General features: G+C 40.2%; 1 protein-coding gene across 8 annotated transcripts in view; it reads right to left on the bottom strand.

Annotated features, from left to right (window-relative positions):
* Window positions 1–5625, bottom strand: part of LOC116944131 (tubulin polymerization-promoting protein family member 3-like) — a 35693-nt gene extending 30068 nt beyond the window's left edge. Inside the window, exons 1-2 of one of the 8 annotated variants that reach the window (XM_032957585.2) lie at window positions 5496–5600; window positions 4175–4210 (exon numbers count right to left, since the gene is read on the bottom strand). The gene's annotated coding sequence lies outside the window, so the exon portion shown is untranslated. Of the gene's footprint in view, window positions 1–4174 lie in introns of all 8 variants that reach the window. The other 7 variants (XM_076068297.1, XM_076068296.1, XM_032957586.2 and 4 more) reach the window with 7 other exon arrangements.
* Between the last annotated feature and the right edge of the window lie 6573 nt (window positions 5626–12198).

Consider the following 12198-nt stretch of genomic DNA (forward strand, 5'->3'; position numbering starts at 1 on the left):
GAATTATTGATACGAGGCAATGATGCTTCACTGCTGCTGTGTCTGTAATTACTGAATACATCAAAGAGTGGTTACCCCCCCACTGTCAACTATTAAGATAGGCAATAATGTAGTCACGTGCAGTATTATTACACGTCGGTAGACTTTACCCGGCAGACTTGCACCGTGCCAAACCTAAATGAAGTCAAGGGCCTCTGTGCCCTCACAGCTAGCTACAGTACACCTCTGACAGCTACATGTTGCAGGGTAAAAGTGATGCCGTATTGTACAATTAATTGCATAGATACTGAAATACGCAATGCGGTTTCCGCATCGTAGACTACACGGCTTGTTGGCCTTTTCACATGAGCCGGATTTACATTGACTCAAAGCATGTCAACACGAGTAAATAATACAAATTCTGAAACCGCATGCGCAGTGGTGCATAGGCGCACATAACAGGAATAAAAAAAACCTCAACACATCTGTCAAAAACACCCACTTAAAAAGGAAAAATATATAATTGACGACATTTTGTGCAATGACCCTCACGTGCTATGAAAGTCTATGGCTCAAAACGTCACCAATTATGTACTTTGCCTTTTAAGGCCGCAGGTCATATTGACAAACTTGTTGAGTTTAGAGTTGATAATAATGTAGAGCCCTTTTTCAATCCCCTGCTGATTGAAGGCATCCTAATGCCATGTTGGTCATGGAGAATGTTTGACCATACTTCACCATGCCGGCTAGCGCAGGCTGGTAGAGGAGGATTGATTACAGAACTAGTTCAGATATCACCTACCAATCATGTCAGCTCTGGCCAGGTATTAAAATCAGGTTACAGCTCCACCCCTAGATATGAGCTTTGTCAACTTCATGCAAAGTAAACATGTTACAGCGAGATGTCTTCATAGGCCTCCCCTTCCAAGACGTGAATGTTGTGCTTGTGTGTCGATTCTACTCTAATCTCTGGTTCAGAAACGGTCATTAATTAACATAGTGGAACAAAATTACTGAAAAGTGGGGAAAGCATCGAGAAGAGACACATACATGCTTGCAATTATATTGAAGAAACAGAATGAGGAACACATGAATTAGAGAACTTATATCAGCAAGCTAGTGATATCATTCAAACTGGTAAAAAAAAAGTTGAGTCCGCTTGGACGGTGAATGCTTATGGTCAGAAGTGATGATAGCCAAATTGTCCAGAATAATGACAGTGTAGGCAAGCCAAGCAAATAAAACTGAATATCTAGCAGTGGATTTGCCATGTCTGATGAAGACTTTATCTCTACACATGTTAAAACACACACAGGAACGTACATGAAAAAGCCATGTGTGTGTCGGAATGCAGGCAAACTCACTCACCCTTACCTTGTTAAAACCTCTGGAAGTGTAAGTCTCTGCTGCCACACACACACGCTGCCGATTTTATGCCACACCTCAAGAGGTGCTACCCTCAATAAGACCACATATAGCCTTGGGCACGTGCGCTACAATGACTTGATGGTGACTATGGAAATGACAAATGTAGCCTTAATGCAAAAGTATCAACCTCGTCAAGAAACCACTCCTTTCGTAATTGTATCGGTTAAAATGGTTTTTGAAGGACCCTCCAAATAATCTCGTGTTATGAACAGGGCAGAAAAAGCGTAGCTCTTAGCATTCTACAAATACGAGAGAGCAGTACTGTGTAGTACTGTACGCTTTTTCTGTATACCATCCATAATTTAAAGAATACATACTGTATTGAATTAGCGTTCACCCCAACTGCATGTATGTTGCAGTGTTTAGTACATACATCACGCAGTTTATAGAGCGCACGAGATAAATGACACTTAAACAATACTTCAGTACATATATACAAAGGCACTTGTATAGAACGGTGTGTGCTGTAAGTTTGTTTTTTAGAGGGGCGGGGGGTAGTTTTGAGATCCCTGGACAGTGTCAATGTCCTCATTGTAAAGCAACATCACCCAGGTCTCCCCGCATGAATGAGGTAGGTTGGTCGTGGTGGTGGCTTACATTTACTTAGTAGTTCTATTATAAGCCTGTGGCAGCATAAGGATCACAACGCACGGTGCATTCTAAACTGTGATGTATTTAACGAAAAACTTAACTTGTGGTTTAAAGGAATGAACAACCATTTCAACATGTAATCTATTGTTCACACACACACGTGGAAAAGTGCTCCTGCAGTAAAACGTGGTAAGCTGCTAATGGTAGATTCTACAAGAGCGCGCTTTGAAGTGTTGGTTCCCTCTAGAACGCAGCCCACCCACACTAACTTCCTTGTTAGTCCCACCAGCCTCCTCCACGTACACCACTGCCCGCCTGCACTGAATTGTGGCCAGCCACGGCCATTTGATGGGCCACGGCCATTTGATGGGCCCCAACCATTTGATGGGCCCCAACCATTTGATGGGCCCCAACCATTTGATGGGCCCCAACCATTTGATGGGCCCCAACCATTTGACGGGCCCCAACCACTTTATGGGCCCCATTTGACGGGCCCAAACCACTTGATGGGCCCCATTTGACGGGCCCCAACCATTTGACGGGACCCAACCATTTGATGGGCCCCAACCATTTGACGGGCCCCAACCATTTGACGGGCCCAATGTTGTTGCGCGTTTGAATTGGGTACAGACACATCTGCGGGGATACTGTCGACAAGAGACGAGTGTGAATGACTTAAGATAATGAGTTGTAGCGACGACAAAACGCACTTTGTTCACGCCCAGTCACTTTATATAGTGCATACCGAGATGACATTGAAATGTATGATAATAAACCCAGATAACCATGAGTACTAGAGCAAGCGTTCTTTAGGATGTTGAAGTATTTCGTATGTATGTTTAACTTCTTTCGCACCGTACGTAGCCAACCGTGCTAATCAACCAATTGGTCTCCTATAATCAGTCTGTCCAATGCTGAATGTTTACTGCAATATCTTACCTATATAATGGTATCGTAACGTACCCTTAGATAGCATTTATAATCACTATCGGTCCAACACTGGCCGGACATTTGTCCAATGTAACACCTTTATCGAGTTAACATTTCTGTGCGTTAACTTCAAACAGTAGCCGCCCTACAGTATTTCCACTTACAAAACACGTACACAACTTAAGGACACGAAGCCGCTAGTGCACTGTAAGGACGATTTATGTAAACACAACTTAATAAGCACAGCAAATACAGTCTACATGTATACAACCCATATGAAAACCGATGGTGCACGCTTACATACATACAAGATACACACGTGGGGTACTGCATGCACAGTGTAATACTGCAAACAGCTGTAGGGTAAACACTATTTTACTGAATACATGCACACTTTTGCAGGCCATGCACACATACGAAATACAGCAGTGTACGTAATTGCAACCTAAACGCACATATGTGCATATAGTACAGGTATAACGTGTGTAAACATGCACAGTGCTGTACTGTAGATGTGTCAACATGACTACGGGTCAATCATGTGTGTTGTAGGCCATGAGCCGGAGCAAAAATCTGTTCCACCTAAGCTAGCAAAATACTTTGATCGAAACCGACTCATAGGCTCAACAGAAGTGAAGAATAAAACCACAACTCGAGTGGCCATCACACAAATTCGGTGTTGTTATTGGCCTCGTGAAGACGTGGGGGAACGCTTCAGGTTATTGCAACTTTGGCGGTATCCATCCAACAATCCAACAATCTCGTCCAGGGCACATGGGTCATAGAATACATACATGCTGCATGCGTGATTACTTGTACACACAAATACACTAAACGCCAGAACACTATGGCCACGGTGCTTGATGTAAGGTGGCTCTCTAGCATTCAATCGATGAACATTACATACGCCTCGAGAGGGTCTCACGGCGATGTTTTCATTCTACAAACGTCACTGTGTCTCTATTCCACATCATCGCGATGTTGGCACTGGTGGTTGGCACCTCTGTAAGCACGGTGTGTCCGTGCAAACAGCAGTCAACAAAACAAACATCAACAACAACAGTGCGGAAGCCTGAAGCCGCCACACACACGCACATAGTTTAACAAGGAAGACTTACACAGGCACTATGACAGCATTTCATTTCCTTCCATTACGAAATCGTTAACATGTAGTAGTAGGAGTCTTAATGACAACGATGCTGGTGTAGTCAGTGATGTGATAAAGTAATAGCATCAGAGTACTCACGGCTTTTGTAGTTGTTAAAGACGTTACTAGACCACTCTATGCAAAACAACGTTTGCAGAGGAAGGAAACAAGATACGATGTGGTATTGTGTTAGTTAGTGTGCTGTGTTGGTGATAATAAATGTGTGTGTGTGGTGTGTTCGTGTCTTTGTAGGTGTGCGATGGTGTACTTAGTGTGTGTTTGTGATCATAGGTGTGTAATAATAGGTGTAGGATGGTGTATTTAGTGTGTTGGTGTGTGTTTGTGATCATAGGTGTCTGTGTGTGTGTGTTGTGGTATGTGTGTGTGTGATGGTGTGTGTGTGTAATGTGTGTGACGGTGTGTGATTGTGACAATGTGTGTGTGATGGTGTACTTAGTGTGTTAGTGTGTGCTTGTGAGAGTGTGTGATGGTGTATTTTAATGTGATGTGTGTGTGTGCAATGTGTGTGACAATGTGTGTGATGGTGTACTTAGAGTGTTAGTGTGTGTTTGTGAGAGTGTGTGATGGTGTATTTTGATGTGATGGTGTGTGTGTTTGCGACAGTAAGTGTGTGATGGTGTACGTTATTGTGACGATGTACGTTACAGTGATCGTGTTTAATTTAGTGAATGTAATAGTGAACAAAGTGTGTGCACGTCTCGCGATGAGCGCCAGTTAGTACGAGCCGTGTGTGTGTGTTTGTGATAGCGTCTTTGTTGGGCACTGTTGTTTATCACTAAAAGAGTTCTTTATAAAAGATTACGGTACTATATATCACGGCGTATGACTTTAGTCAACGTCTTTGTAATAAAAGTTAGCGGTATACGCGACTTGTAAGGGTCGTTGTGTACAGTACACGTGATTATGCCATACGCATTCGTATACGGTAAATGCGAGTGTGTGTATATATAGCACTGCGGTGTGTGTATGTGTGTTGTTAACAATATACAAACCGTGTAATATTGTGTACAACGTGTGTGTTAAAGTGTTTAGCGGTACAGTTCGTAGCACTAGCGTACAGTATACGTACGGCTGCGATATTAAAGTACATGCGGCAAAAAGACCTCAACTAATAAAGAGTACGCGATATCGCTCAAGCTGTAGTGTATTGTTGCGAGTGATATAGTAACAGCGTGTTTATGTGACTATACAGGGGTATATAACGAGATAAAGCGTTGTTATAACAAGGTTGTGTATGCCAGCCTACATGTGACTACGGTGCAACTCACTACCGCATTCGTGTTGTTGTTGTACACAAGCCTGTGTTGTGTGGTGTGTGTGTACATGTGTGTGTGTACGTGTGATTGTGAACAGCGTTAGCCTACTTAACACAAGCTACGCGTGTGTGTGTGTCTCTTACAATGTTATCTGTGTTAGTATTTGGTTGTGCTAAGCGCGGCAAGTTGACTGAGGCCCTCTGCTCGCCACCCCCCCCCCCTCACCGTGCGTCACGGAAAAGTCAAAAGGCAAACCCAACCGGACGTGCCTGGAATTTTCATTTTTTTCCTCCTCCTCCTCCAATACCCACTTGTTTCTTCTTCTTGCTTCCTTCCTTCGTCTTCTTCTTCTTCTTCAAGACGTTAAACATGGCAATTATAGCAAGGCCGTGTTCAGTGAAATATCTGTGTGTGAGATCACGGTGGTGGTCTCACACACAGAGGAGATAACTCGAGTGCTTTTGGGAGTTATTGTGAAGTGTCACGCAATATAAACTGTGATGTGACATGTGTGTTTTCACCTGGGTTGTTTTATTTGATCGAAGATATTTGTTGTGATTTCACAGATTTCAACGTTTAAATATCTGTGAGGTCACAGATAAATGTGTGTTTATTTGATCAAAGATATTTGTTGTGATTTCACAGATTTCAACGTATCTGTGAGGTCACAGATAAATGTGTTTTATTTGATCAAAGATATTCGTTGTGATTTCACAGATTTCAACGTTTAAATATCTGAGGCCACAGATAAATGTGTTTTATTTGATAAAAGATATTTGTTGTGACTTCACAGATTTCAACGTTTAAATATCTGTGAGGTCACAGATAAATGTGTGTTTATTTGATCAAAGATATTTTTTGTGGTTTCACACCATTCAATATTAACATATCTGTGAGATCACAGATAAATGTTTTTTTATTCGATCAAAGATATTTTGATTTCATAGATGTCAATGCTCAAATATCTGAGGGCGCCCAATATCTGTGAGATCAGAGAGATATATATTTCAAATGGTGATCTCACATGTATAAATGCTCAACACAACCGTGAGATCACACAATATCTGTAAGATCAGAGATATATTTCTTACGTGTTTTTTATGTTGTTGTTGCACAATGCATGATTTGTTTGGCGTTGTCTTTGTTAATTCGCTCCTCGTGTCAATACAGGCAGTCCCCGACTTACGATGGAGATGCGTTACGACGACCCCATCGTAAGTCGAAAATATCGTAAGTCGAAAATACCGTAAGTCGAAAATACTGTAAGTCGAAAATAGCCTAGCCTACCCAGGAGTCTTAAAGAATGGTGATAATTTAGCAAAACAGAGCAATTTACAGTACCGTACTGTATAAACTATATACTGTATGTATTTATTTATTACAATACTGTATTGCACAGTAAAATTTTAAGTAAAAAAAACCAAGGTAAATTCTTAGCCTACCTATATGAACTGCAATTTCATAGAAAGTTTTTTCAGGAAACAATCCTATCTGCTATAAAAACTTTTAACATGCATCGAACGTAGGTATCGTATCGTGGTAACCCTAAAATTAAATCGCTAAAGTTTTGTATCATACATGCATTGAACGTATCGTAACGTATCATATTCTACTGTGCTCACCAAAATTCCGTACGTCGTCTGCATACTTGAACGATGTTAGGTTGTTGATGGCTACATTAACTTAGTTGTCGGAAGAGGAGGATGGCGATGATAAAGTTACAGTACCGTACCTCGTAACGCTGCTGCGTTTTGCCTGCCGCGCGAAATTAAAAATATTTTACAATTTTGTCATATCGCCATCGTAAGATCGAAATATCGTAAGTCGGACCGTCGTAAGTCGGGGACTCCCTGCAAATGCATGATAGATGAGCATGACAGTAATTTGCTTTAAATAACTTAAAATGGTACGTGTAAAATTTTGATTTAAAGCTTTCGTGACTGCAGTAATTTATATTCTTAGCTCTTTCGGTAAAGTCACGTTGAAGGGAAACAATTAAAAAATAAAATATATAAAACAATAAAAATTCTCACGACGTTTCCACCATAACACAAACGGTCGTCATCAGGTGTGTCGGTTTAAAATAAATTTATGCAAACCGACACACCTGATGACGACCGTTTGTGTTATGGTCGAAACGTCGTGAGAATTTTTATTGTTTTATATATATTTTATTGTTTCCCTTCAACGTGACTTTACCGGAAGAGCTAAGAATATGGTACGTGTAATTTCACTCTGTACGAGGAGAACATGACACTGCGTGTACTTGTCATGTAACCGCACCGAAGTTCTCGTTTCTAATGCTCCGTGCTCTTGACATCGCGATGTTCCTGCAGGAAATGAAACTAACAACACATGCACTGACACGGACTTTGAGATTACACGTTTTTACACATTTTCCTGACTATTTTTTTCTTCTATTATTTGTTTTAATATACTGTGCATCCCTGAAAGCTGTTTTAACTTAACAAACAGGTCAGGCTACATTTTTTTAAATTAAATTATATTCCGAATATTTTTCCATTCATTGTATAACTGAAATGTTTTATTTAAAAAAATGGCAATTACTGTATGAAAGCAGCAGTACTTTAAACCACATAGACACGATTTTAACAAATATATATTTCTTGAAGAAACCCAAAGAGTAAACATTTGCCCAAGGCTTAATTCTTGTTTATTTCATGATTTCGTCAACCATAAATGGTTGCCCACACTATGTATGTCTGGGTCTAAACTGAACAAATCAATAACCAAAAATTAAAAGACATCAGTGGAAATGTACTTGATAACCAAGGTTATTTGGAAATAACGATCATAAGTGACAAACAAAATAGTAATGTAATATGGCATATGCAGACATTGCTGTATGGAGCAAGATATTAAAAACAAAGAACACGTTTTAAAAAAATCCATTCAGTCAATAAAGTTTTGACAAATGAGGTCAATTGAAACTAAAATAGGTCGCAACTTTTTGTACTCAACAGAGGTCAAAGTTATAATGATCGTGCAGCCAGGTGCCATACCAACTACCGTGCCATCTGTCAATGCGTGTCTCGTAAGCAGACGAGCTCCAGGGTTGGCAGCGTATATTATTTGTGCCTATTTTGGTTTCTGTGTATAATAATCTCCGTATGTACATGGAATTTCAGTTTGTTTTTTTGTCTTGAAGAAATTAATTTGTCGATTATAATGAGTGGCAGGACACGAGACTACATATTTTTCCCAAAATAAATAATATGTTTAATTTATAACATATTTCTTTTTTATTTGATTTAAATACGCCATAGCTAGAATGTATTTATTATTTTTCTATCTACGTGACTTTACCGAAAGATCCAAAGAGTAGAATGTATTACATTTTTATTTAAAGCTTTCGTGACTGCAGGGATTCACATTCTTGGTTCTTTCGGTAAAGTCACGTAGAAGGGAAACAATAAAATAATAAAAATATAAAACAATACAATTCTCACGACGTTTCGACTGCAACACAAGCAATCATCATCAACAAGAATTTTTTTTTTAAACGCCACTTTTTTCAAATTTTCTTGTTGTGGTGTTCACACCTGATGATGATTGCTTGTGTTGCAGTCGAAACGTCGTGAGAATTTTATTGTTTTATATTTGTATTATTTTATTGTTTCCCTTCTATGTGACTTTACCAAAAGAACCAAGAATATAGTAGAATATATTGTTTATTTGGAAGACGTAAAAAACTTTTAAAATTAAATACTTACGCAATATGTAACTGTTTTACTTTTTTAAACGGTTTTACTTAACTTGATTCCTCTGTTTGTCTGGGTCAAATCTTGTAATCAAAATTTCGTCCACTTCCCGTTGTCCAATCAATTCCACATTTTGCACACGTACTCAGATCCGGTGAAAATGCATGCCTGTATCAAAATCGGCATAAATTAATCAATTAATTCGCTACTTTAAAGCAATTAACATTTTGTATGGACGCCTTATTATTTATATGTATTTGTTGTAGGTCAAAAACGCCACGGTCCCTAAACTGTGGAATCGGCTCGCACAAGAAGCAGGCGCCACGTGTCTCAGGCGACATTGACGTACTTCTCAAAGACCGTGAGTTAGGGGCCGTCCATAAATGACGTCACGCGATTTTAGCCCATTTTTGACCCCCCCTCGTCACACCGCGTCACAAAAAGTCAGACCCCCCTCAAATATGACGTCACAAAGCTCTGCCCCCCCCCCCCAACCGTATTTCCATTTTGAAAATAAAACATGCTTCAAATCACTTTAAACTATTGTCATTGTAGCGCCTATTTAATGTGGCGCTGCACTAATGTTGTAGGAGAAAACATGTATTAAAAAGGAGGCGTTGGAAAGCTGAAATTTAGCATAAAATTCACTTGAAAATATTCAACGTCTAACTAAAACTGCAGATGTTCAGAATATTTTATTGAAATGCTCTTATAATTATAAAATATTAAAAGTAATTATAACTATGAAAAAATACTTTAAACTTTGTAGTAGAACGAAGCAAAATGGAGAATACAATTATAACAATCACATATTCATTTCACAGAATGATAAGCCCTGGTAGAATCATTAGAATCAAAATGTTTAATAACAATCATTCAAAAAATTTACAAAATGTATGCTTCTCCATTTTCCTATGGAGAAGTTGCGCATTTTGATGTGACGTCACATTTCTCAACCCCCCCCCCCCAACTAGCTGCTCTTCACTCGGCAGCGCTCCACTACCCTACCCCACACCCCCCTCTCTCTGTCTCTCCTCCCTGGCTCCTCCCCCACCCTCTCTTACCTATATAACCTCTTGTCACAGCAGCCCTTTTGCCCACTTCAGCAATTGTTTCTTGCTGCGGTTGTCCCACCTGATGAGGGACGCTTGTGTTGCGCCCGAAACGTCGTGATTTAATTTATTTATTTTATACGTACAGGGCCTTTACCGAAAGAACCATAGAAAATTAATGTACAATGTTATTTCCATGAATACATATCGAAAGACGTTACGGTCTCACAATAAAATGTGTAACTCAGAGGCGGGGCGTCAGGGCCAGCAAGGCCTTCTCTGCTGGCCTAGAGATTGTCAGAATCAGAAAATTATATTTTTTATAATTTAACATATATTTCATTAATGCTATATGTATTGTACAAAGTTCGTTCCCATCAGTCGATTGACGTCATTTCATTGCTACTCTCTCCCTCAGTTGGCTTCCAGTGCAACTCATAAATGAGAGCTTTTATCCAATCAGATATTCCACCCTGAGGCCTTCAGAATGTCGAGTGAATCCCCTCTGCTGTTGAAGCAAATGGGGACGATGTTGTTGTCATATTCTTTAACCAATAAGATTTCGAGTTTGCCATGTTGGGCGTGTTCTTTGACACGCCGGAGCCTTCTAGCTGGCCTAGCCGCCTACGTTCGCATTTTTCGTGTGGCTTGATCGGAGGGCCAGTTAGCTAACTGAAGTAAAACTAGCTAGCATGTAACGTAGCATCATCTAAGATTTATTTAAACTTTCTTTCGTGACGTTTTGATTTTTAGATGTAGTGCTTTAGATGTTTTTTTTTGTTTTCTGTGGGGAAGCCTGTTGAATCTTCATTCTGTTATGTGTGTTTTACAGCATTTTTGCTTGCTTGGTGGTCATACGAGTAAATGTGAGTGGTTGTTGTGGGTTTTAATTTTTGATTTAAAGCTTTCGTGACTGCAGTAATTCATATTCTTAGCTCTTTCGGTAAAGTCACGTTGAAGGGAAACAATAAAATAATAAAATATATATAAAACAATAAAAATTCTCACGACTTTTCGACCATAACACAAACGGTCGTCATCAGGTGTGTCGGTTTGCGTCCTTTCACTGGAAAAACCACCTCTGCGGTACAAAATTCTACTCACCTGGTATCGACAATCAAGGGTATTTCCCTGTCCCCAGACGACCTGCTTGTCAGTTTTGATGTAGTTTCCTTATTCACCAAGGTTCCTGTACCTGACACCATCGCAATCATTGAAGACTTGGTTCATCAAGGACTAAACACTGAGGTACCCCCCCTGGTGAGACACTGTTTAACCAATACATACTTCACTTGGAATGGAACTTTCTACAAACAAACTGAGGGCACCCCAATGGGCTCCCCCCTATCTCCGGTTATAGCTAACATTTTCATGGAGAAATTTGAGACTGACGCCATCCAGACTGCCACTCTGCGCCCAACCTTATGGAAGAGGTACGTGGATGACACTTTTGTCATCTGGCCACATGGCCGGCCTGCTCTAGACCAATTCTTCGACCACATCAATTCCATACACCCAGCCATCAGATTTACCATAGAAGTCGAAAAAGATGGCAAGCTACCGTTTTTGTATGTCCTAATTAAAAAGAGACCTGATGGTTCAATGAGCCACTCTGTCTACAGGAAAGCTACCCATACGGATGCTTATCTGAAACCGGATTCCCACCACCATCCATCACAGAATAATTATCTCATCAAGACTCTGTATCATAGAGCCCATATCCGACCAGGAACACATAGGCAGTGAACTCAAGCACGTACACCAAGCTCTTAAGGCTAATGGTTACTCCGACTATACAATCCGCAAAGCTATCACTCAAACCATGAAGAAGGACCCTCTTGAGGAGCCTTTCAAAACCATCACTTTACCCTACATTGCGGGGATCACAAAAAAGATCTCCAAAATCTTGAATAAACACAAGATCCAGGTCCGTTTCAACACATTACATAAAATCCGTGATCTGGTTCTGTCTGTAAAAGATGTGATTCCGGACATACAGTACCCTAGTATCTACAAACTAAGTTGCCTCTGTGGTAGTAGTTACATTGGAGAAACCAAACGACATGTCTCGA

This window comes from Petromyzon marinus, chromosome 20, assembly GCF_048934315.1.
Source record: "Petromyzon marinus isolate PM22_M1 ecotype Great Lakes invasive population chromosome 20, UKy_Petmar_22M1.pri1.0, whole genome shotgun sequence".
In the NCBI taxonomy this organism is placed as follows: Eukaryota; Metazoa; Chordata; class Hyperoartia; order Petromyzontiformes; family Petromyzontidae; genus Petromyzon; species Petromyzon marinus.